General features: G+C 42.0%; 1 protein-coding gene across 2 annotated transcripts in view; it reads right to left on the minus strand.

Moving 5' to 3' along the window:
* Window positions 1-3345: 3345 nt before the first annotated feature.
* Window positions 3346-24779, minus strand: part of KCTD12 (potassium channel tetramerization domain containing 12) — a 58664-nt gene continuing 37230 nt past the window's right edge. The window contains exons 1-3 of one of the 2 annotated variants that reach the window (XR_013543795.1): window positions 13284-13403; window positions 6803-6922; window positions 3407-3574 (exon numbers count right to left, since the gene is read on the minus strand). The gene's annotated coding sequence lies outside the window, so the exon portion shown is untranslated. Of the gene's footprint in view, window positions 3575-6802; window positions 6923-13283; window positions 13404-24779 lie in introns of those variants that run through there. The other variant, XR_012085345.2, reaches the window with a different exon arrangement.

Below are 24779 nucleotides of genomic sequence, written 5' to 3' on the forward strand. Positions count from 1 at the left end.
CCCCAGATAGTGTTTGAGTAACATAGATTTAAACTAAGATGTACAGCAATTGTAAGTTGAAACCTGGAGGGCAATTAAATTATAGAAAGGCGGAAAGTCGATATCGCAGCATGAACAGATTGGATGATTGTATATTCTGTGTTCTCCTACCCCCCATTTTTCCCCATATCCCCCTTTACCTTATGTATTCCTTACCTTATCTCTAGTTGTTAAAAAATAAATAAATAAACCCTAAAATAAAATAAAATAAAAAGTACATTTCTCCCTCAAATTGTGTGGGTCTCAACAGCATGGTTTCAGTTATACATGGATTTTTTGTATAAATATTTTTTTCAATAAATAAATAAATATTCAATAAATACTGTGTCTCCACCCACCCAGAACCCAGATCCTGACCTCACTGGCAATAAGAACCTCAGTTGAATTGGATTCTGCTTTTTTTAAAAAAATTATTTAAATAAGGTGTCTCCATGATGTAAATGCAAGCATGGATTATTTTCCCAGGGAAGCATGGATTTTTGTTTGTTTGTTTGAAAGATACATAAAATACTCTTCCTTCAGAGGGTCATTTATTTCAACTGGATGTATTTCAGTCTATTTGGCAAGAGGGGAAAAACAGGAGTAGAAAGGAAGATGACCCAGAGGCGGCCAAGGCAGCAGGAGGAGTACCCGGCTTCACTGCCTGGATTAAGTGGGCACCACAGTGCCTGCTCAGAGACAGCAACCCAGCTTTGCTGCCTTGGTTCCTCTCAGCTGGCTTCTCGGGGGTAGGGAAGCAAGGTCATTGGCTCCAGGCAGGTGCCATACCACCCAGGGAGGCCGAGGCAGTGGCAGTGGCAGTGGCGATTGCAGCGGGGAGATCAAGGCAGCATCAGAGGGGAAGCCAAGGAAGCAGTGGTGGTGGGGAGGACAAGGTGACAGCAGTGAGGACACACACATCAACCCCAAAATTTAGGATTTGGGCTAAAGTCCATGTGACTTTAGCCCAAATCCCCCCTCCCCCACCACCAAAAAGAGCCTTCTCCTAGTTTATTCCACCAGTGGGAACAGGCCCCCAATGAGTTCAACACTGAAGGCAACAAAAGTGGTCTACTTGCTCCCAACACAACATCTCTAATTCTGCCTCTAGATCAGGGGGCCATTAGGACCTTTAAAGCTCATTACACATGGTGCTGTATGGAAAGAATCGTCAATGCTATGGAAGAGACCCCTGATAGAGAGAAGTGTGTGTGTGTGTGTGTGTGTGTGTGTGTGTGTGTGTGTGTGTGTGTGAGAGAGAGAGAGAGAGAGAGAGAGAGAGAGAGAGAGAGAGAGAGAGAGAGAGAACTGTTTATGCTTTATAGTTACATTTTTGAAGGCATAAGAATTATACACAGATTTAGAACTACATGACAGTCCAGCACCCCAACGTTGCTGAAGGGAGAAATGTACAATATATAAGCTTCAGCCATATAATAAATAAAAGGCATAACCGACTACATACTTTCTGTAACAGCACTTTTTATTTATCATGACTATTATACCATTGTTACTTGTAAGAAACATAGATGGTTGGATCCTGATTTAAGCACAGAATAATAGAATCACAGAATACAGAGTTGGAATGGGCCTATAAGGCTGTCGAGTCAACCCCCCTTGCTCGGTGTAGGAATCCAAGTCACCTAACAGATCGTTGTCCAATTTTCTCTTGAATGTGCGACTGGACTGATGGACACAGAATTATCCACACTCTTTATACAGAAGATTACAGTATAATGCTGAAGCGCATGAGTGGTGGTGCAAGAAAAAAAGAGGGGATATCCCAAAGTGAGGCAGAGGCAACTTTTGTGAATGGAGCCCACTTGACTACTGAAACCAAATCCGGGGTCCAACCTACCATGTGTAAACAACACACAGGCATTTCTAGTTTGTGTATGTGTGATGGGGAGTCAGTGGCATGTGAACATGACAGTTTAGGAACACATGCCTTTGCCAGTCACCCATTAAATATGGCCATGTAGGATTCTCCCCCTTGACCAGCAAACATCAAAGCCATTCTCCTCCACCTTTATGAGCCAACAGGGTGCACAAATAAGTGCTAAGTACTTCTTTGAATCCTCTTTTCTGGTTACTTCACTGGTTCAGAGTGGGCATGCACAGCCCCTATGTCCTCGCTGAATGGGAGTTTCTTTGGGGCAAACCACAATTCCTTTTGGAGGCTTCAGTCTAATGCTTTCATCTGTGCCGATCCAGTCCCGTTCTTCAGCCTCTACAGAGCCATCCTCAGGAGCACTCAAGATACATCACATCAGATTGATTGATGACCTATAACCTCCTACTGTTGAAGGTAGGCTGGAGCTCAGGGGTCTTTCCGCAATTCTCCCTGTGAGGAAGGTCAGCTCTGTAGGTCCCCCACATGCCTAGGCACCAGAACTCAGCTTCCCTTGATGGACAGGCTCCATAAACCCCTAGTCAAGATTTAATACTCCCTTCCCTAGTCTGGCTACTTCTGCTGGAAGAATCTCCAAAATACATGATCTTTTAATAGGATGTGGGTAACAAATGAACAGCCCAGCTCCTGGGGTTTTGCATGTCTTTTGACCTAAAACCTTCCCAGGATTGTGCTTGCACCTCCTTTCATAGCTTCTTTCCCTGGTTGCTCCTCTGGCCAGAGAGATGCTGTGTTTTTCCCTCCATGGTCTGCTCCCCTTAGTACCTCAGTGTGCAGGTGAAGTTTAAATGTCCCGCCACTCTGTTGCTTCCTCTTCCTCATCCAAACTTACAAGGTAACTGGTGGGCTTCTGAGCCTGATTGCTGAGCCACTGGAGTCTACTGCTAGCTCATACTGCTAGACACTGGTGTAACCACCTATCTTCCACAAGGCGATTTAAAGGCATCCATGGCTTCTGCTGGGCCCTCTTCTTCCTTCTCACTGGACACTGCTATAACCCATTCGAATGAATGGCCAATCAGCCAGCAGGCAACATAGCCCAGTAACATCATTTTTTAAAAAAACATCATTTTGAGGTACCAGCATTATGATTGTTCTGGCTCACCCTCCAGTGTGATATGTAGGAAGTGAGCCCTGGTGTGTATATATATATTCACACCATGTAAGGCATAAGCTCATAAAGGGCTTAGATATAAGGTTTTGCCAGGCTTTATCTTTGTTGCCAGCAAGCTAAGTAAATGTTGCCTAGCTCTTCAGAATAATGTGGCAAAGACTAATCTTCCATTCAGTCTTAAAACCTTTCAGTGAGAGATATTTTAAGGCTTTTTCTCTCTGCATACATTAAGACAAATGATCTGAACAGATTATGTGGATTGAAATACACACAGGATGAAAGAAATATTTAGATATACACATTCACTTTTTTTAAAAATGTAATCAGTATAAATTTTTCACTCAAACAGACATCTGGAATGCCTCTATAAATCTATATTAAATTTTTCAATGTTTTTCTTGTGAAAGAGACAGCAGTCCCGGAATGATTAACAAGCATCTTTTCGGAAATCACATTAGCTCTCCTATGATTTGCTTCATGGGTGGAACTCAGCAATTCTGTTGTTGCCCTTTGTTTATCTTCATTCCATCCTAGGCAATAGGAAACAAGCAGTTTAGGATGTTTTACTTGTCAGAACATGTCAGAAATATACACAACTCTGAACCTCTGTGCTAAAATTAGGATAAAAAGCTTCTGCTTCTACCAGGCCAGACAATGGTTGTACAATAGGAAGTAGTATCCCAGAATATCTTTCTGAAAAAGACTTTTGCTTTCTTTCTCTTTTCCCCCCTTTTCTCTGTTGTTAGAATGGCATTAAACATAGGCTGTGTAGAGATGGTCACAAACTGCTGCTTCGGTGGTTCTCAGCCCCACCTTTTGTAGTGGGCTCCCCCACTCACAGGCAATGCCCAGAGGAGCCACGCCTTCTCCGAGTTGGCGCCCACCAGAGGAGGCAGGGCGGGTAACCTCCAAACACCTGTTCAGCCGAGGGGCTGGCCCACATGCCCCTAAGAATTCTGTACCCAGGACAATGGCCCCTGTAGCCCCTGCACACACATGACACCACTGACCTTCAGTTACTTCCTCTCTGATAAGCGAACTGATAAAGGAAGTGGGGGTCATGTGCCACTCCCATCTCAAGACTAGAACTTTTTTGTTCAGTAATGCTGCATTGGCTACAACTTGTTGTTTTTCCGAAGTAGCAAATCAAGGGTAATCCATTAGAAATAAGTTATTTTTTAGTTAAATAATCATAAACATCAGTAGCAGTAATAGTAAAGTTGTAGTATGTACAAATACACTTTTTCCAAAACAAAACTGCCCCAAACAATCCAAAATTCTTGAATGTCACATTTCAAAAGTGAGAAATAAACATTACTCATAATTAGAAATGGGCACAAATTATGCTGATTTATTTTTTGGCTGAACAGGTGAACTAGTAGTGTTGAGTGCTTCCCAGCCCTGCCTCCTCTGGTGGGAGCCCCACTCAGAAGCAGTGCTCTGACTTCCCTGCTCCATCTCCTCCGGGCACTGCCTCTGAGTGGGTACCCACCAGAGGAGGCCTGGTCAGGAATCACTGTTTGGCCAAAAAACGAACCAACACAAACTCCGGGTTCAGCAGTTTGTGCCCATCTCTACTTGTTATACTCAAAACGTGAGAGCTTTACCAGGCATTACATTGTTTTCTAAAGGAACATCATTATGATCTTGTTACCAACAAAATAATGAATGATACTTTTAACACCCAAGCTTGGGACATTATTTATTTGTTTGTTTGTTTGTTTGTTTGTTTGTTCATTTATTCATTTATTCATTTATTCATTTATTCATTTATTCATTTATTTATTTGATTTCTATCCCGCCCATCTAGACCAACGGTCTACTTTGGGCAATTTACAAATTTAAAAACAATAAAACCAATAAACATATATTATAGATCCAAGGTGGCGAAAGTATAAGAAATTAAGAAATTAAGATATGGCAGGAGGGAAACACAGCTTTTAAAAGTAACTTCTTATGCTATTTGTTAGATTATGAATGAAAACAATTTGTCAATGTTTTACGTTTTAAAAAATAATTCACTGTTTTGCTCACCATGCCAGGTTTTTTTTTTTACGTTACTTGTTAGTTTTTACCTTACTTTTGCAGGGGGGGGCAGTCATCTGGTTGTTTGGTTGGCTGGTTTGTACAGTAAAATAAGAGTCCTGAGCAGCGCAGAGCAGCACAAAATCTGATGTACACGTTCTCTAGTGATAAAATCCATATCTGTTTACTCAGCGATCCAACACTCTTCAGCTATTACAAGTAGCAACATTTCAGAAAGGTTGAAACACCAGTTAGAGTGGCTAACAGATTGACAGTGACATACTACTGTCAATTCTAGAGATGGGAGTATTCATATCCGTATACAAATACCCCTGCAGAGCTGGACTTAATGAGGGTCCAGTCCCTGGAACTGGACCATCCACTCACACGTCTGCCAGTAGCAGTGTGGTGGTTCAGTTGAGGGCTTAGCTGAGACAAGGCTGCAAGTGTTGAAGGGAATTAGCCAAGGAGTGCAGTTGGAAGCGATGACTAATCACCATGGCCATATAGGTTTGCCTCCTGTGCTAAATCAGTACAGGAAGCAACTGTTGTTTTTGGATACTATTGTTTGTGGACTGCTTTGTGAAACCTTCTGGATGTCTCCGGGCAGCTTCGGTCAGCCTTCCAATCCCTCCTGGAGTCCTGCTCTTTTTCCATTCATCTAGCCACTCAGCAGTCATGCAGGGAGATTCATCCTCCCTCCCACTGCCTGGAGTTGGCTATGACCCTCATTAAATCCAGCTGTACAGGAGTATTCATATACAAATACCCCCATCTCTGGTCAGTACATCTCCCCAATATCTACCTGTGGAGAAGAATTTTGGTGTGAAATCATGCTGCCAAATGTTGGTGGTAATCACAATGGCCACCAAAACCACTTGCAACACAATACTTCTAAGCTCTGCATGTTTAAGAGGGGGAAAAAAGCAGAGGAAAGCAAGAGGTTTTTTCAAGAAAGTTTATGTACCAATACTGGACTGTCACTGTAGCTTTCTTGATAAGTTTCTAAGGAGCCTTCACTGTATGTTTTTGATGTTGTTGCTTGAAGGGTGAGCAAAAAAAAAAAAAACCACAACCAAATAAATTAAAACCCCTAGGGCTCCCTGCAACATATTACTGTAGTTGGCACAGAAAAGGAGTTTTTGATTTAAATGTTGAAGAGGAAAATGTATGCAAAAGTGTATCCCAGAAATATTTAAATAAATAAAAGCAAATCATGCATGTCATTAAAAACCCGTTCCTGTAACTTATGCAAATGCACATATCCAGGGTTATTTTCTCTCTAACGTTGCAGATTTAATCAGTCTGTGAGACAGTTCATGATAATGCATAGTTTATCATGACAGGAAGAACTCCTCCACTTTCCTCTTCTAAAGCACTTATGAGGAGGCAGTTAAAAACTTTTGCTCGTGTTTTGTAAGTAAGCTTAAACAACTATTTGTTGAAACAAGGTGGCTTTTTAACCCCTAGACTTTCACAGCCAAACTTTCCAAAATCTTTTTAGCATTGAGCTATATAGTTTATCCCCATATATGTCCCTTTTATGTAAAAGGAGTACTTCAGTGGACACCAGACAGAAAATGTCTGGTTTTGCATGCAGCTTCTTAAATGAAATTCCACTCTACTATGTGCCAGTATTGTATTTATGAAGGGCATTCATGAACTTCTGTGTTTATCTCTCAAAGTTATTAGCATTCTTGGATTGTATCCAATTACAGAGATAGCAAACAGACGTTTCAAAGCAGCTGATGTCCGGGGGTTGAGGGGATCATATCATCATTCACATGCACATCACCAAACCCTGTATTGTATGGCTTAAAACCCTCTTGAAGTGATGCTGTGTCCAGGAGGATCTGAAATTGAAAACAAACAAAGGCCTGTAATAAAATTCTGCAGCATCCTGCCACTTACAAAGAACAGGATCAAGATGGCAATCATAGCATAGCTTGGCTTTATAGGATTTGTGAAATAAGAATCCAGACTACTCAAGAATGAGTTTCTGGGTCTCAGAACACCAGCTGAAATCTCAAGAAATTGCTGTTCTTCCACAGATCTCCAGGCAGAGAGATAAAACTGAAGTTGTACAGTGCTAGAAGAGGAGAAAATCTGATTTTAGTCTGTGTGACAGGCTTAAAGCTCAAGTACCCACCTTCTCTCTACTTCCAGTTGGCACCAAGGCTAAACAGCTCAGTGTTATAGTGTTTGTAAGTATATAAAAATTGTTTAGAAGATAGTGTAGGAAATCCAAATTGCCTTCTGATGTTGATTACAAATAGGGATGGGGGTATTAGTATTTGTATACAAATATGAATATCCCCACACAGCTGGATTTAATGAGGGACTGGCCCCTGTGGCCAGCCCATTCAATCATGCATCTGGCACCAGCAGCAGCCTCGCTCATCCTTCCAATCGCTCCCGGAGCTCCGCTCTCTTCCTGCACAGCTAGCAACTCAGCAGCCATGCAGGGAGACTCATCCTGCCTCCCACCGCCTGGAGTGGCCAGGACAGCAGGAAAAGAGTGGAGCTCTGGGAGTGATTGGAAGAATGAGCAAGGCTGCCAGCACTGCTGGACACGTGAGTGGACAGGCCAGCCGCAGGGGCTGGCCCCTTGTTAAGTCCAGCTGTGTGGGGATACTCATATTCATATATGAATGCCCCCATCTCTAATTACAAATGTCAAATGGAGCCACTACAGTCCACTGATAGTCAACTTGTACCTTTACTGCTGGTACCTTTGACAGGGTAATTTAAAACTCCTCAGCTTGAATTGGACCTAACTCTCTCCCTCTCCAGGGCCAGGAACTGTAAGGCATTCTAAGAACCTGTTGGAGTTTTTACAACCTCACATGTTATCTGTAGTTTGAGTGATTGGGCGGAACCTTTCTGGGCTGGTGTTATTGTCAATCTATCCAGTACTAACCAATCATTCCTTCCTTCCTCTGAATTCAAAGAAAGCCCCACCTCTCTGCTGAGTCTTCTCTTTTTCCTCTTTTTAAACTGTTGGAAGCAGTGTTGTTAGTTTGCTTCTTGATCTGTTCACAACTTTAAGTAATGAAACATTTTCAATTTTACTCCTACAAATATTCCAGAGTGAGTTATTGAGACTTTTAAGTGCCACCAAATGAGAAAAGAGTGGAGAAACTCTTCTGTGAGCCCCTATACTTCTACTGCATGGCACAAAGGGATTTTACCTGAAATTCAAAACTCTGCAACATAACCAAGGTAACCAGCTGTTGGGCAGCATGCCCCAGTGCCATTGCTTTGGAGCACCATTAGTCACAGTCATTTTGGCTCAAATATGGCAATAGTGTGTAGTAGGAAATATTCCCACACCATGTCAAACATAAACTCTCTTGAATGCAAACTTTAATGTGGTGAGGGGATTAGAGTTTGTCGGGGAAGCTAGAAAAATATCCTCAGGAAGCTAAACTCCATTACGACTGTTGAAATACAGTGGTGCTTCGCTTAACGATGTTAATTAGTTCCCAAAAAAACATCGCTATGGGAAAACATCGCTAAGCGAAACACCATTACCGTCCTTAAGCGAAAATCGCCATAGGAAACATCGCTAAGCGAAACAATGTTTCCCCCATTGGAATGCATTGAAGCCTATTCAATGCATTTCAATGGTTTTGACAGGTCCGTTTTCACTATTTTTAAAGTGTCTTCAAATGTTCAAAAACTGTTTTAAATGCTTGGAATCGTTAGTGCACCTTGTAAAACCTTTGCAAACTTAATTTGGCTTTGTTCTGACTCTTCATTAATTTTTGGTGAATTTCCCCCCCCCCCATTGGAATGCATTGAACTCTAGGTTTGACACACTTAAAATAGCGAAAATGGACATCGCTAAGTGAAACAGGGGGACCTAAACTGTCATCGCTAAGCGAAGCAAGGTCCCAAACATTGCTATGCAAAATTTCCCCATAGGAAACATGGTTAAACAGAGCACAAAATCGCTCCAAAAACCTCATTGCTAAGCGAATACATTGTTAAACAAGGCAATTGCTAAGTGAGGCACCACTGTATGTTGAAATGTGTTAAATATATAGCAACTCAGCATGCTCATGTATGAAAACCTAACATGTTTGTTAATTTTCTTAAGCAACTAATCAAGATCTCGGTTTCCTTCCCGTCACTAGGGGGCTTATCATTTTTCTTTCTAAGGCAGTGTTGCTTGTCAGTTAGTTTCTTGAGGCTTGTCAGTTATTGCCAGTTTAATAGACTTAATGGAGTGTTTCTCCTTAGTCATGATTTTAACAGAATAAATGATTATCCTTTTTAACACTAACAACCCCATGTGTCCTTTTATATGTAAATATTGTTTCTTCTTTTTACTATTGTCTGACTGGATATTTTTGTTGGGCTAATTATATAAGAGGAATTCTTGAGGAACTTGCTTATAATTCTAAGGCTATAACTGTCTCACCTTTTGCTATGCACAAAACTCAACAGTGACAGTCTAAGTACAATGATCAAAGCTGGACAAGTAGACCACTGAGGTTCTGGGGTTTTTTTACTTCAAATCTCAGAATTCTGCATTCTGGGAGTTCCATCTCCCAGACAGACACCTCAGTTGTACTCACCTGCAAAAAGACTGGACTAGAAGGCCCCATGGCCCCAAGCTGAACATGGGTCTAACAGCTGCTCCCATTGCAGGTTGAGTGGAAGCTAGAGTGTAGATCCAGGAGGTTCCGAAGAAGCTGGAGTGCCGGCTGGGGGCAGCTTCCTTCTCCAATAGGAAACTAGGCCTGAGTGTGGCCTCTCTGGGGCTGAGAGGCCTTCCAGCCTAGTCTTCCTCCAAATGAGGCCAATTTAGGTGACTGTTTGGTAAGTGGAGCTCCCAGAATGGAGAATTCTGGGATTTGGAATAAAAAAATTAAATATGCATGCCTAATAGCCATTTCCGTACAATTGCACTCACTTCAACACTAGCAAGGTTATGCTCAAAATCCTACAAAGTAGGCTTCAGCAGTATGTGGACCAAGAATTCCCAGAACTACAAGCTGGATTTCAAAGGAGCAGAGGAACTAGAAACCAAATTGCTAACATGCGCTGTATTATGGAGAAAGCCAGAAAGTTCCAGAAAAACATCTACCGTATTTTTCGCACCATAAGATGCACTTTTTCCCCACAAAACGGGGGGGTGGAAAGTCTGTGCGTCTTATGGAGCGAACAAAACAGATTATATTTTCCTGTTTTCTTCTCCTAAAAATTGGTGCGTCTTATGGAAAGGTGCGCCCTATGGAGCGAAAAATTGTACTTCTGCTTCATTGACTATGCAAAAGCCTTTGACTATGTGGCCCACAGCAAACTATAGCAAGTTCTTAAAGAAATGGGAGTGCCTGACCACTTTATCTATCTCCCTGGAAAAGACCCTGATCTTGGGAAAGAGTGAAGGCAAGGAAAAGGGGATGACAGAGGATGAGATGGTTGGACAATCTCACCGAAACTACCAACATGAATGTGACCAAACTCTGGGACGCAGTGGAAGACAGGAGGGCCTGGCGTGCTCTGTTCCATGGGGTCACGAAGAGTCGGGCACGACTTAACAACTAAACAACAACAAATAGTCATTTCAGGAGAAGAAATTGATAGCTCTAGTGATGGTGCAGATGGAGAAACTCCCAACAGCAATGTTAAAGGATGACACTGATGGAGGATCTTCCACAGACAATGACAGTAACACTCAAACTATTTCTTGTTAGCACTGTGCAGAAGGAAAGTAATAGTAAACCACCTCTGAATATTTCCAATCATGAAAACTCTCTGATGAGATAATCCAAAATGAAACACTTAGGGTTTAGCTAGACAACTCAGTTGGAGAGGACTGGAGTGGCTTAAATAGCACTGCTTAAGGTTGGGTAGAGCTCCAATATGCCATGTGGTGTGATCCTTGCAGCCACATGGTATATGCATGAAATATACCATGCATGTACCATGTGCATGGTATATTCCATGCACACTAGGAACACTAAATTCCTTCTTTGCCTCCTCCTAGCATGTTAGTCTTACAGGCACTTCCTTCCTCTCATGTGATCATGTAGCACCCAAAGGCAAATCTGGGAGTTAAGGAAAACAAACAGAGGAGCTGGAGGGTTGCTACAGCTATCAGCAGCCTATCAGAATGTCCAGGAAAGAAGAACAAGAATTTTGAATCTGTAAATAGGCCTATAACACAGTGAGGGGTGCTCTTGGATTGAATTGTTGCTTTTGGGATTGCTACGTATATGCTGAGCCTCTTGGTGCACTCCATCTTATACTGTCCCCTGCTTGTCTGCTATGCCTCCACATTAGATCTTTTCCCTTTTTTTCTTAATGAGGGAGAGGTTATTCCCATTTCTTTGGATTATCTTTGCACCTGCCAAGCAGGCTGTCTGTGCAAGCTTGCCTCCTTGGGATATTGTTATTGTTGGTGTTGCTATTGTTTTCCCTGATTTTGGGGGAGGGGATTTTTCCCCTCTTTGGGTTTTGTGTAGTGTGCATTGTTTTGGTCCTTTCTTGGATTATTTTTGCTGCTCCTGTTGCCCACTAGATTTGAAGGAGAGACAGCATCAAGTAGTGGAGAATAAGAAATCTCCCTGTATTGCAGGAGTTTTAGTCTTGGTGGGGTTGATTTTCTTTTAGGGGGATCTCCTTATTTGCTTGTTTGCTTTTGTTTGTTTCTTTGTTTTCCGGAGAGGGTTGTATGTTTTTTGTTTGGCTGTTTGCTCTTTTTCCTCAGTACTTTCTTCATTTGATTAATTTTTAAAAATGTTACTGTATATTTATTCTGTTAAAGATGTATATTTTGGTGTTGGGATTTGGGCCACTCAGTTTTTGTTTGTTAATTTTTTGGTTTCTTTTTGTTGTATTTTCTTTCTGTCTTTCTTTTCTTTCTTTTCTCTTTTGCTTCTGTGGGGTGTGTGGGCCAGATAGGTGGGTTTTGTGACTGTGAAAGTGTGCTCCTGGGCTGTATGTGTGGCTGTTGTTCTTGGCTGGGCATAGCTTGTAAGCTTTCTCTCTTTGTCCTGTTCCACACTGGATGAGGAAAGAAAAGCTACTGGCTAGTAAAGTCCCACACTAGGGAAAGGGTGAAGTAAGAGAAAGAGGAACTATAAAGCTCACTGCAATAGTTACAGAAGCAGGGCAAGCCAAAGTCATAGTTTAAGAAGCAATCCAAATGGTCAAAGAAAATCCAGGCAATCCATAACAGGGGATTAAAACACACAGGAACAAAGCACAGGCTGCAAGAAATTGCTTGCAACAGCTTACAGATCCTACTGGAAGCTGCTTTCTAATTATGCTGCTGAGTCTCTTGTGCTAGTGGGTAGAACTGAATTCATATTGTTGTTTTCTCTTTTCTAATTCTTGGGTGCTTTACTTCTTTTTTTTTCCCTACTGTTTTTCTTTCCCATATACTTTTACCTGCTTTTTTAGTAGTAGATTGATCCTCTTTTGCCTTGCCTCTGCTTTTTGGAGTAGTAGGGCTTTTGGAGTGAAAGAAAACATGGGAAATACAAACAGGAAGCCTGAAGGACATTTTGCTTTTCATATAAAACAAAATAACCAGTATATTTTTAAAAAAAACAGAAATGAAAAAAGCATCTTTGAAAGAACCCAAAAAGAAAGAAATGTTAAATATTAATATTAAAAATTGCACCATGCACAACCCTAGGAAAGATAGAAGGACAATGGCCTTCTTCTAGTTTCTGTAGTGTGGTAATAAATTTGCAAGTAGAGGTACTTATCATGACATTTCCCACAGCCAGTCCTCTCCCACAACAAGAGTCCAAAAATGTAAGCAGCTGGATCAGTCCATATTAATAGTTAAAAAACAGGTTTTTAAAAAATAAATGTAGCAGTTCTTAATTGCCCATTCAAAATCAAAGCAACCTCAGATACACTGTATTACAATACTGAGAGCTGCCAAACATGCTCTGTTCATGAGGAAATCCATTTCCCTCCCAGTTACTGCGAGCATTGCAAACTAAGCTCATAAGGAACAGGGAAGTGGTGGGAAGAGGGGGAAGATACAGATGTGCCACCATCCTTCCTTCCCCCAAAGTCCTAGGACTTCATCCCTGCAAGCTCCGGCTCCCTTACCTTAATTCACCTGCACTATTATAATTAAGCTGAAATAGACTGATTTTTTAAAGCACGTTAGATTCTCTCACACACCTAACTGTTGAGCATAGGGGACTTTTTTAAAAATAAAAAATGCTGAAGGCAACCAACCGTTCTGAAGTCTGTCAAAGCTGCATAATGAAGCATTTTGTTCTTCAGATCCTGTGTGTGTTAAAAGCATGAAAAGGAGACAAGGAAACAGAAAGCAAACATAAAATGGCTAAAATTAGGTCAGATTCTAAACATGCAAAAATTGCTCTTGAAATGTAAATATTCCCTAACTATAAATGAGCTCTTACAACGGAAAAAGAGAGAGGCCCCTGAAAGCATGTATTCATATCACTATCAGGATTGCAAAAGTATTAGGGAAGGAAAAACACGCCACAGACCACAAAATGAGAACTGTCTCCAGCTGACAAGGCTGAAAGTTTCTGTGAAGTGTGGGGAAAAAAACAGCTCTTCCCTTTCATGGTGCTCTTAGTAACTTGTATTAAGAGATGCAGGCAGATGAGCCATTAAAAATGGAAGAAATCTTGTAGGTAGTACTGGACATTAAAAAACCAGCAGGTACGTGTATGTCTCTGCCACTCAACACTATCTATCTATCTATCTATCTATCTATCTATCTATCTATCTATCTATCTATCTATCTATCTATCTATCTATCTATCTATCTATCTATCTATCTATCTATCTATCTATCTATCTATCTATTGGTCGGTCGGTCAGTCGGTCGGTCGATCGGTCTGTCGGTCTGTCTCTTTTTTTCCTATTGGCAGATTCAAGATGTTCAGAGGACTTGTGTGACACCAAGTTTAAGAGGCCCCATAGCATTGCCAAAAAAACAAAATTTAGTAAGGATTTATAGACCCTAAATTGTACCTGACAGTGTTAATCGGATCCAGCTATTAGATATAAGAGTACCCTGGGAAAAGGCATGCGTACATGTATGTTGGACTGTCCTAGAGATATATGGCCTATGGAATGGGCTACAGACCTGTGGTATGACCTGCCTATGGAATAGCATTGAGGAAATCTTCGATTTGTTTCATAAACAGCACAACTGACTGTTTCCTGTTGGCAAAAAGGGTGAGGATGCCTTCAAGCCTGGACATTTCCATGATGAAATGAGAGGGGGGGAAATAGACAGATACAGGACTGCTGTGGAAACAAGGTTCTGGCTGAGTTGGGAGGCAATGGAACAGTATCGAAAGGTTACAAGGTTGGTGAGGCGTTTACCCCGTGGCCCCTGCTTGTTTCACCAAATACGCCCTTTAACACGCTGCCACCAATTGATCTTTTTATCAACCTATATTTCCTATGAAAGACTGAGGTCCATTCAGTACTGAATTTTTAAACAGAAACAGGTTTATTAATTACAGGTTGTTTTAGGACTAGTTCTTAAGCACATTCTTAAAGTTACACAAAGCTTCAGTATTTTACTTTAACCTCTTCTGTCTTAATTAATACAGGTTACACTCTGACTAATCACTCCTTAAACACTCTCTCTGCCTCAAACCCCCAAACTCTTTCTCTCAAAACTCTGACTGAACTAACTGGACTCTGACTCACCCCTCCCTTCTAGTTTTTCTGGCTCCGCCTCCCAACAGCTCTCATTGGTGCATGCAAATAATCTTCTATCTGAGCCAAAGTAGGGTGATCGCCACAGTTGGATATTTTCAATAGCTCCAAGCTCAGAGTATATCCTCATAAGCTTCTACTGTCACATTATGTACCATAGGGGCAAAGGGGTGTTTTACTTTCTGGGAAGCCAGCCAGAATGAAGGAAAATTAGGTGCATCAGTGGAGCAAAAAGCAATTTTTTTTGCGGGGGGCGGGGGACAAGAAGACTGAGACTCAGTCACATTCATTCATACAATCATGTTCACATGCAGATGCTTTTCAGTTCACTTTTTCTCATTAATTTTTACTTTTGCAGCTTTTGACTGCTCTGGGACTTTGGGGCCTTAGTTTACATATCTTTATTCTGAGAGAAGCTTCAGTTTCTACAATGCATTAGATTACTCCTTTTGGGTGATTCTACACCTTCCTGATGTATGGAAGTGAGAGCTGGACCATAAAGAAAGCAGACCGCCAAAGAACTGATGCCTTTGAATTGTGGTGCTGGAGGAGGCTCTTGAGAATCCCTTGGACTGCAAGGAGAACAAACCTATCAATTCTAAAGGAAATCAACCCTGAGTGCTCACTGGAAGGACAGATCCTGAAGCTGAGGCTCCAGTACTTTGGCCATCTCATGAGAAGAGAAGACTCCCTGGAAAAGACCCTGATGTTAGGAAAGTGTGAAGGCAAGAGGAGAAGGGGACGACCGAGGATGAGATGGCTGGACAGTGTCTGCGAAGCAACCAACATGAATTTGACACAACTCCGGGGGGCAGTGGAGGATAGGAGGGCCTGGCGTGTTCTGGTCCATGGGGTCACGAAGAGTCTGACACGACTAAACGACTAAACAAAACACCTTCCTTCACACACACACACACACACACACACACACACACACACACACACACACACACCAGTGATTTCACTACTTTATTTTACATTTTCCCTTCTGTATTCCCATCTGAATTGTCCTGGATCAATTCTCCCACATATTCCCCGTAGTCTTTGGGAACCTGTTCCTTAGAATAGTAGATATACATAGTTCTTCTTAATCTTTAGGCAAAGACTACTAATAGCTGGAACATAGTGAGCTTCAACTACAAGGCTGGTGAAAGGTTAAGGGCAAATACAATGTTTCATAATTGTGACTACTTTTGCATAATTGTAATTCAATACAGGTTGTTCTGCTTTGCACTTTTTATTTCATCATTGCATTGTATTGTTAGAAATTCATTGATTTTCCTTTTATTTCTTTTATATTGTTCCTTCATTTTGTGGATCTTATTCCCTGTTTATCTGCTGTGATGTAAATAAATCTTCAAATTAATTGCACCTGTGAATAGTCATATCATCTCTGGTTATATCTGTTGCCCACTGGGGCAAATAAAAGACCTCATTTTTCAGACAGAATGTCAGATCAAAAAATTAGGATTTTTTTTATTTCCTGCAATTAAAACATTTTCTCTCTGAGCATCAAATTCTTCCCAAGCACAGTTAGACTTGCAAATGAAACCTCTGTTTACTTCCCAATCACCAATCAGAAAAGAAAAATAAACTAATCTGCAAAATACAGAGTGAGGAAAGGCTATGCAAGGATGCTCAGACATCTTGTAACATTCCAAAGAGTTCTGTTCCTATTAAGGTGCTAATCGTATTGCCTAGTTTGGGGCCTAGGACTCTATTCACAGAAAATCCTGAAAAGGGCCACCTTTGGGAATAATCTGATTGCATGTAATTATTGCTAAATATAGGTAACAGTTCCTTTAAAGGTGGTTTAATAAACACACATTCATATTACCAGTGAAATGTGCTGGGAAATCAGAAATTCAAGTAATGGAATATGTATGAAAAACATAATATAGTGAATATCTATAGGAAAAGATAGAATGAATAGGAGAAGCTTCTGTTTCCATTCTGGCAAACATAAGAGTTCCTTTCATTTCCAGAAGGAACTAAGTGAAGGCTTCCATGGACAGAAGGGGGACAGGCTATTTCCTCAAATACAGTGGTGCCCCGCTTGACGATTACCTCGTTGTATGATAATCTGCTGTACGATAAGTTTTTTGTGATCGCTTCAGGAACCGTTCACTTTACGATGATCAAAAACAGCTGATCGTCGGGTTTTCAAAATGGTTGCTCGCTGTGCAAAATGGCTCCCCGCTGTGTTCAGGACAGATTGCTCGCATTATAGGCACCGGAAAATGGCCGCCCTATGGAGGATCTTCGCTGGACGGTGAGGTATTTTGCCCATTGGAATGCATTAACCGGTTTTTAATGCATTTCAATTGGCTTTTTACTTTCACTTGACGACGATTTTGTTTTACAGCGATTTTGCTGGAATGGATTATCGTTGTCAAGCGGAGCACCACTGTACTCCCTTCCAGTTTGGAACTCACAACACTAATTCCCTGCGATGTAGCGCAGGGGTCCCCAACCCCCAGTCCATGGCCTGGTGCCGGTCCATGGCCTGGGCCAGACTGGGCTGCAGAAACAGATCTCCCACTCCCACCCCCGCACGCACTCCGGCCCCCCCAGCCCCTCCATGCATGTGGTGAGTGCCTGTGTGCGCACAAGCAACCCCCACCCCTTCGCGAGTGCACACTAGAGGTTAAAGTGATGATAAAAATCATCTTAGATCTGCAGAGCTGGAAAGGACTCTGTGGCTCTTTGAGTCCAGCCCCTGTCAAGGAGATACAGTGAAGAATCAAACTCCCAGCCTCTGGCTCTGCAGCCAAATACCTAAACCACTGAGCTATGATTACTCCTTACTTTCCATCTATGGAAGAATTTCATAAGCAGACTCTGGATCCAACCTAGCTTTGTGTTTTTGGTGTTTTGCTTTTTAAAGAAAATCTAACAGTTTAAGATTTTGAGTTGTAGGGGTAAGATGAAAAGCAAATTTATTCTTGTATACAAAGGATCACAAAAGGAAGATAAAAGCAAGAAGTACATACTGTTCACATTTTCATATAACCTAAGGCCATGTTTTTATATAAGCTAAAGTAAAACCTTCCTTTTTAAAACAAAAATCCTGTTCTGTTGAAGATTTGGATCAAAGCTTAATCACAGAAGAATGCCCACAACTGTCAAAGTAGCAACAACAACAAAAAGGAAATGATGCTGGCTTCCAGGTTTGTCAAACACAAAGTGATTAAATAGTCCAAGCTGTCAAGGAACACCTTAGTTAATGAAGACTGATTTTACAAGGAGATTTGAGAGAAATGCACAAAAATGAACATGTGACGGCTGCACTTTGTTTAAGTAAGAAGGTTAACAGCATCAGCTTAAGCAACCTCATTATTTACACATCTGTGTGACAAATTAGCTCAATCAGCTGCTCGGAATAGGTACCGTATGTTCTAAATTGCTGGAATGCAGTGAGCTAAGGAAGTGGACTTGTTCATGAAAGCTCACATTAAAAATATAGCAGTTTTTAAAGTGCCACAATGTGTTCGCCTTCTTTTTTTCCCCTTTTATTTTTGCCCAATACACAGTGGACTAGTTCATCTGATGTACTAAACCATCATAGTTTATTGAAACATGCATGAACTAGATTGGGCTCCAAAGCCTCACTCTTCCACACACCCTACTTTCCTTCTATACAGCCATTCACTTCAGCTTTTATTTAACTGCAATGTGCCATGTTTGTCTGAGAAGAGGAAACAATTACATTTGGCTTGTTGGAGTTTTCTGTTTTTCCACACAGTTCAGGTTTTGTAAGATGCAACCAGTGTTGATAGATTCCAAAATCCTCAGTGCAGTACAGCCTATTTTGAGTGACAATAAGACTCCTTCCTCTAGTGGTAGGTTCTGCCCTTCACGGCTATTTGTGGTCCTTTCCATAGTAAAGAAAAAAGAAATGCAACTGCATAGTCACACAGCAGAATCAAAACCGGGCAATTCCCTTATTGGGCCACCAGAACATCAACAAAAGACAGAGAGAAAAAGAGATGTTCATTTCAGAATGATCTGGAAACCACAGTTCCTGTTCTATGCAAATTCTTCCCAGTCTGCAAACCAGAGTTCCTTTTCTATGGAAAATGTTCCCATTCTGCAAATCTCTGACCTAAGGCCTGAGGCATGGTGGTGTCATAAAATTAGCAAAGTGAAGGTAAGTATTGTCAATTGCAATGGAAAGAAGTGGCACTTGTCCAGTAGAGGATAAAAAAAATTATGCAAACAGATAATCTGTATGGATGAGTGTAGATATTTTAAAGCCTCCAATCTTTTTCTGAAGAGGACTTTGTTTTAAATGAAGAAATAATTGGGGATGTGTCAACTGCATTTTCAATGTTCCTCTGTTGATGGAGAATATCTAGAATGAGATATAAGCACATTTATCAAGTGTCTACTAGAGTGCTTAGATTGACTCTTTCACAGAGGACACTTCTCCGTTTCACAGGCTGCCAGAGGACACCTCCACTTTGGAAAGTGTCTGTCCCACCCATCTGATGTCAAAACTCCCTTTGTCTTGCCACTTGACTATTTAGGTAAATGTCTGTTTAAATAACAATAGGAATGAACATGTTTTCTCTGATGATCACCACTTGTTTCCTCTCTTCCTCTTTTGCTGCCACCACCCTTTAGTTGTCCCTATGCATGTATATTTGTCCCTTCACCCAAGCCCTCTCAACATAGCCATCCCTCAGGTTTTGAGCTCCACATCACTCAATTTAAATTAATTTATTATGATTTTATTAAAGTAAAAGTGTCTGAAAGATGTTATTCATTCCTAGGCTTTCAATTCATTCCGCATAATTCTTCACTCTGTCCATCACCTCTCACCCTGTCAAAACCACCCTCTGTAGGATCTCTCTAACATCCCCTCAAAAACACTCTTCCAAAAACCTCACTAGCACTCAATTTCCCTAGTTTCTCCCAACCAATCAGAACCATTTTAAACAACATTCCACTCTTTTCACTCACTTTCTCCCATCACATACTCACTAAACCAATGTATTTCAGAACAATACACTTCCTGGTACCCTATAAACAATAACATAATCAGGCATCATGGTGCCCTCTGTTTAAAGGGATGTCCAGTGCAAATCTAATTTAAAGATAAAGGAATGAATCTAGTAAGTAATTCCAGCCAGAGTAGATCCATTGTGTCAGTAGAATTTACATAGGTGTTGACTTGCCTTTCAGCAATTGATTCAGTGGGTCTACACTGATTGGAACTAGCATTTGGATTTAGGCTAAAGAACCATAAGGAGGGTGTCATGCTTCACCTCAGGCTGCCATTTTTGGAAGAGGATCTCTTGCAGCCAGAGGGAGCCAGTGAACAGGAGGAACGCCTCTTGATAGCGCTCTCAGGGAAGCCTCGGGCAGAACAGCAGAGGGCAATTCTGCCAGTGAGGTGTTGGATGACGATGAGAGCCTGGCAGATGAGAGACCCATTTTCCCAAAAGAAAAATGACAGCTAAGAAGGTTCAGGAAACAGCAGCAGCAGTATCTCAAGATGTCTTGATAACTGATTAGAAACAGCTGAATGCCTGAGTTAAGCAGGGTGAGAACCATATATTTTGTGAATACCGGTCAGTTAGTTTGTTGGAGACAAGTCATTAACAGGGTCTCACTCATGTCTACCTTTGCCTTGACCTGGACTGTCTGACAACCTGCTTCTGCCTGCCCCTGAGATTTAATGTGATGACTTTTCAGCTTGACCTGCAAACATTTATCAGGGCTCCTTCGGAATTGTACTGGCTCAAGAATGCAACCCAGCACTTGCCACCTACAAATGTAACAGAAGGGGACCAGGGGCCTTAAAGTTTCCCATTCACAGTTAGTCCCTGGATGGGACGCCTTGATAGACTCACATATCAACAAGCCCATGAGTCTCCTCCATCAGGTGAAACGTACTGGAATTCTGTTCAAATTGTAAAAATAATTCCTGATTTTGCATCTGAACAAATAAATCAGCACATGCATTACTATGCAAATACAGCAGGTGCCTTTTTGGTACTATATAAGTGACTGCCTTAGATTACATTGCCCTATGCAGTTGGGAGCCCTTACAAACCAGGGTTCTTAGGAGTGTGGAGGAACACAGAGGCAGATGTCCCAGGCTTCTTCCAGGCTTATATCAAAGCTCTTCTTTGAGCAAATCTATTGCTAATTTGCAGTCCTTCAAGTCCTAGTTCTAATGTGACCAATATTACAAATCCACAATCATTTGGAAGTTCAAAGTTACAGTGGTGCCTCGCTTAACGGGTGCTCCGTTTGATGACGAAATCGCTAGACGTCGATGTTTTTGCGATCACAAAACGATGTTCCCTATGGGGGAATTTCGCTTTGCGATGATCGGTTCCCTGCTTCAGGAACCAATCATCGCAAAGCGGATTTTCAGCCAGCTGATCAGTGGTTTCAAAATGGCCACCGGGTAAACAAAATGGCCACCCACTCTTTTCTGGCACGGATTCCTCGCTGCACAGGCAGAGAAAATGGCCACGTTATAGAGGATCTTCGTTGGACGGTGAGTTTCAAGCCCCTAGGAACGCATTAATCGGGTTTTAATGCATTTCTATGGGCTTTTTAAAATCGCATTACGACATTTTCGTTTTACAGCGATTTTGCTGGAACAAATTAACATCGTAATGCGAGGCACCACTGTACAAGGAAACTCAAATCAGACCCTCCACCGCCACCCCCTGAAATAATTTGCTGGAACATTAAAAGAAGAAGTCTACTACTTAAAATATTTGCATTAAAAAACAGAAGCATGCGCAGTAATATGCTATAGAGTATCTATGGCATTTCAGAAACAGTACGGCATGTCTCCTTCATTAAATTAGATACCTGAAACAGGAGCAGCACTATGAGTCTGTTTGAGGCCTACATTTGTGTAGAGGCCTGAATTACATCTAACTGAATTTACCCAACAATGGCAAAAAAACCAACCAAACAAACAAAAAAGCCTGAGGGGAGAAGAAAGATATATTTCAGTGACCTATATGGAGGATTTAGTGACCAGGAAAATATTTACTGCAAGAAATCCAAAGTAAAACAAGGTTGCAGCAGTAGCATTTTCTAGGTCTTGGCGAGCAATGTGATATCAGAACTTGGGGAAGTTCTCTTTTTTTTTTAAGTTACCAAAAAAAAAAAAAATATCCCCAAGCTGTAACATGATGTTACTGAGGCTGGAGTAAAAGAGACATCTCTTTAAAGTGTCCTTTCTTCTAAGTGTAAATCCAGGCACAGGTACAGTAATAACCGCTACTCCCACACACTGCCTTGAAGAGAAATTGCAGAACAACCCAAGCTTTCCCCCAACATCTCACAATGGCCAAACTTCTGCAGGAGCTGCAAATAGCTCCAGGGGAGGACTGTTTATTGGAACTGGAAATTATTGCTTAGTCAGCTGTAAGTACAGTGTGAGTCAATCTATTCAAAATCTTATATGAAAAAAAGATGAAACATTGCTAGATAAATTTCCACAATCAGCAAAATCCAAGTAATGGATGGGTGATATCATTTAGTAGCATGTAATTCTAGGCAATCAAAAAACTGACTGTTGTACATATTGTGGAACCTTCTGAATGGCATGCTCAGGCCAGTGATCTTCATTCAAATAGATTCATAGCAGCAATAGAAAAAAAGTTGTGATCATTCATGGCTGATACTCTACCATTGGGCGAAATGAGGCAGCTGCCCAATAAAGCAGATTTTGGGGATAGGGAGCAACTGCAAAGTATTGGAAGATGGAGATGTAAACCCGCTTGCCGCCCTCAGGTGTAATGGGGAGGGGAGGAAACACTGCCCCCTTGTTAGCAGTGCTGAGGGAGGATGGAACAGCTGTTCTTTCTCTGTTTCTTTACCTGGAATGGAAAAGGGTGCTGCCTTATCCTTTGCCCAAGATAGCAAAATATCTCAGCCTAACTCAAGTCTCTCTGCCTAGGCTTTAGACTGGAACTGCACACGTGGCACCACCAAGAAGAGGCCTAGCTTTCAAGGAAGAGTCAGATCATTAACCAACCAAACATAGCCTTTTGGTAAGAACCCAATAAGTACTCCCTGCATCCCTGTACCGTCTGTGCAGCTACACTGGATTTGGTGTGTGTGTGTGTGTGTTTCTGCACATACATTTCAGAAGTGGTGGAGAATTCCAGGAGATAAGATCACAAGGAAGTGAAGGGACAGTAGAGAGCTGGGGGAGGCACAAACCGTGTGCAGAAAGAGGGACTGGATGCCTCCTCGTGCAAGTTTGCAAACAGTCCAACCATTTTGCACAGCTGGGTATTGTGTGAGTGTACTCCTTTCTCAGATCCTTCTGCTCACCGACCAGCTTTTGCTTCCAAATCACTCTAAACCTTGATCCGTCAGCTACTCCTCTTTCACTCCTGGATTGTAAAACATGAGCAGGAATCTATCTGTGAAGATTCTCAGTCATCCAGGTGAGATCATCTGGAAGTTGAATCATGGCAACTGGACTTCTTTCTTGTTAGGTTGAAATGTTTCACTACTTATCCGAGTAGCTTCTTCAGTCTGAGGAGAGCTGGTAGGAGATCCCTGATATATCCTCCACCTTGGTTTCACTTCCCCCTGGTCTGAATAGAAGCACAAAGGACTGGGGATGTGTGAGTGAAAATCCCACTTCTGCAGTCAGAAAAATGTCATCAAAGACCTAGGTGAATCAATTCACACCATAAGATTTTTTCAGTTGAAACAGAAATTCTCTGCATTATACCACAAATGGGTATATAGGAAGCTGCCCAATGCCAAGCTAGATCACAGCAGCTCTCCATAGTTTCAGGCAGTGACTGCGTAACTCAGAGGACTGAGCCTGGCAACTTCTGTATGTTAAGCATACACTGTGCCACTGAACTGCTTTTCGAGCTCTCTGAATGTTCAAAAGTTGTTTACCAAAAGATTTGGGGAATGGAAATCTAAAGCCTTATAACAGGGGTCCCCAACCCCCAGTCCGCAGCCCAGTGCCATGGCCTTAGCAGGACTGGGCCACGGAGATGGATCTCTGCCCCCTCTAAGCACTCCCCACACACAAACCCACATACATGCACGTTCCCCCACAGACAGATGCCCCACCCACCCATGAGCACGCCCCGCCCATCTGTGTATGTGCATGAGTGCACCACACCCACCACGAGCGTGTGCCCCATCCACCTGTGAGCATGCCCCACCCACTCACAAGTGTGGGGGTGCCCCACCCCTGCACACAGACCCAGCACCCCCCAACCGGTTGGGGCCACTGCCTTATAAGACACAGACAAGTGTTGCATGGTTGTCAAAGGGGATGGGGGAAGCAAGAAAATTGGTGGGTTTTTGCACAAATGTATCTTGGCTCATATCTTAGCACATATACACCAAATGCCAAAGTTGTCACATTTTACTGAAAATCGTTTTAACAGGAGCAATTCCTGTTAATACGATGTTATGTGGGCTGTCATTTGCAGAGGAGTAGCTACCTTCAAGAGCTCTCTATGCTTTATTTAGCAAAGTTGAAAATATCAGATAAACAACAAGAGCCAACAACATCTACTTCAAACAAATTAGTTTAAAATCGCTTTTGATAAGAGTCAGTCACCAGAGCTGTCATCCTAATCAGGCTTACTTGCCAAGGATTTTCCAAGCACGACAGTGGAAGCTACTTCTCCATACGCAAGGGCAGAATGGAGGAGTGGGATCTACACCATGCCAGAAGGCCTTAGCTTGCTTATCTGTGCACAAAATGAGTTCACATGAGTAGCAAATAAGTAAACAGAAAGGAGGGGGGGATTCCAGCTATGGGTGGAAAACAAGTTCCTAGTAAGCCACAAGGCAGATTCCTTTTCTAACAGGCAGCTAGGCTGGGGCTTGACCTATCCTAGGCCTTGAAGAAGCCTTCCAGCTTATCCTTTCTCCACTTGAGCACAATTTAGTGGGGGTTTAGCAGACAGGACCCGCTTAGTGGAGATTTCTGGGACTTAGAGTACAAAAAAAGACAAATGCCACACCCCTACTAGGGAGAGAGCCAGTTCTGTCCCTGCGGTG

The sequence above is a fragment of the Pogona vitticeps genome, chromosome 3 (genome assembly GCF_051106095.1).
Source record: "Pogona vitticeps strain Pit_001003342236 chromosome 3, PviZW2.1, whole genome shotgun sequence".
NCBI lineage: Eukaryota > Metazoa > Chordata > Lepidosauria > Squamata > Agamidae > Pogona > Pogona vitticeps.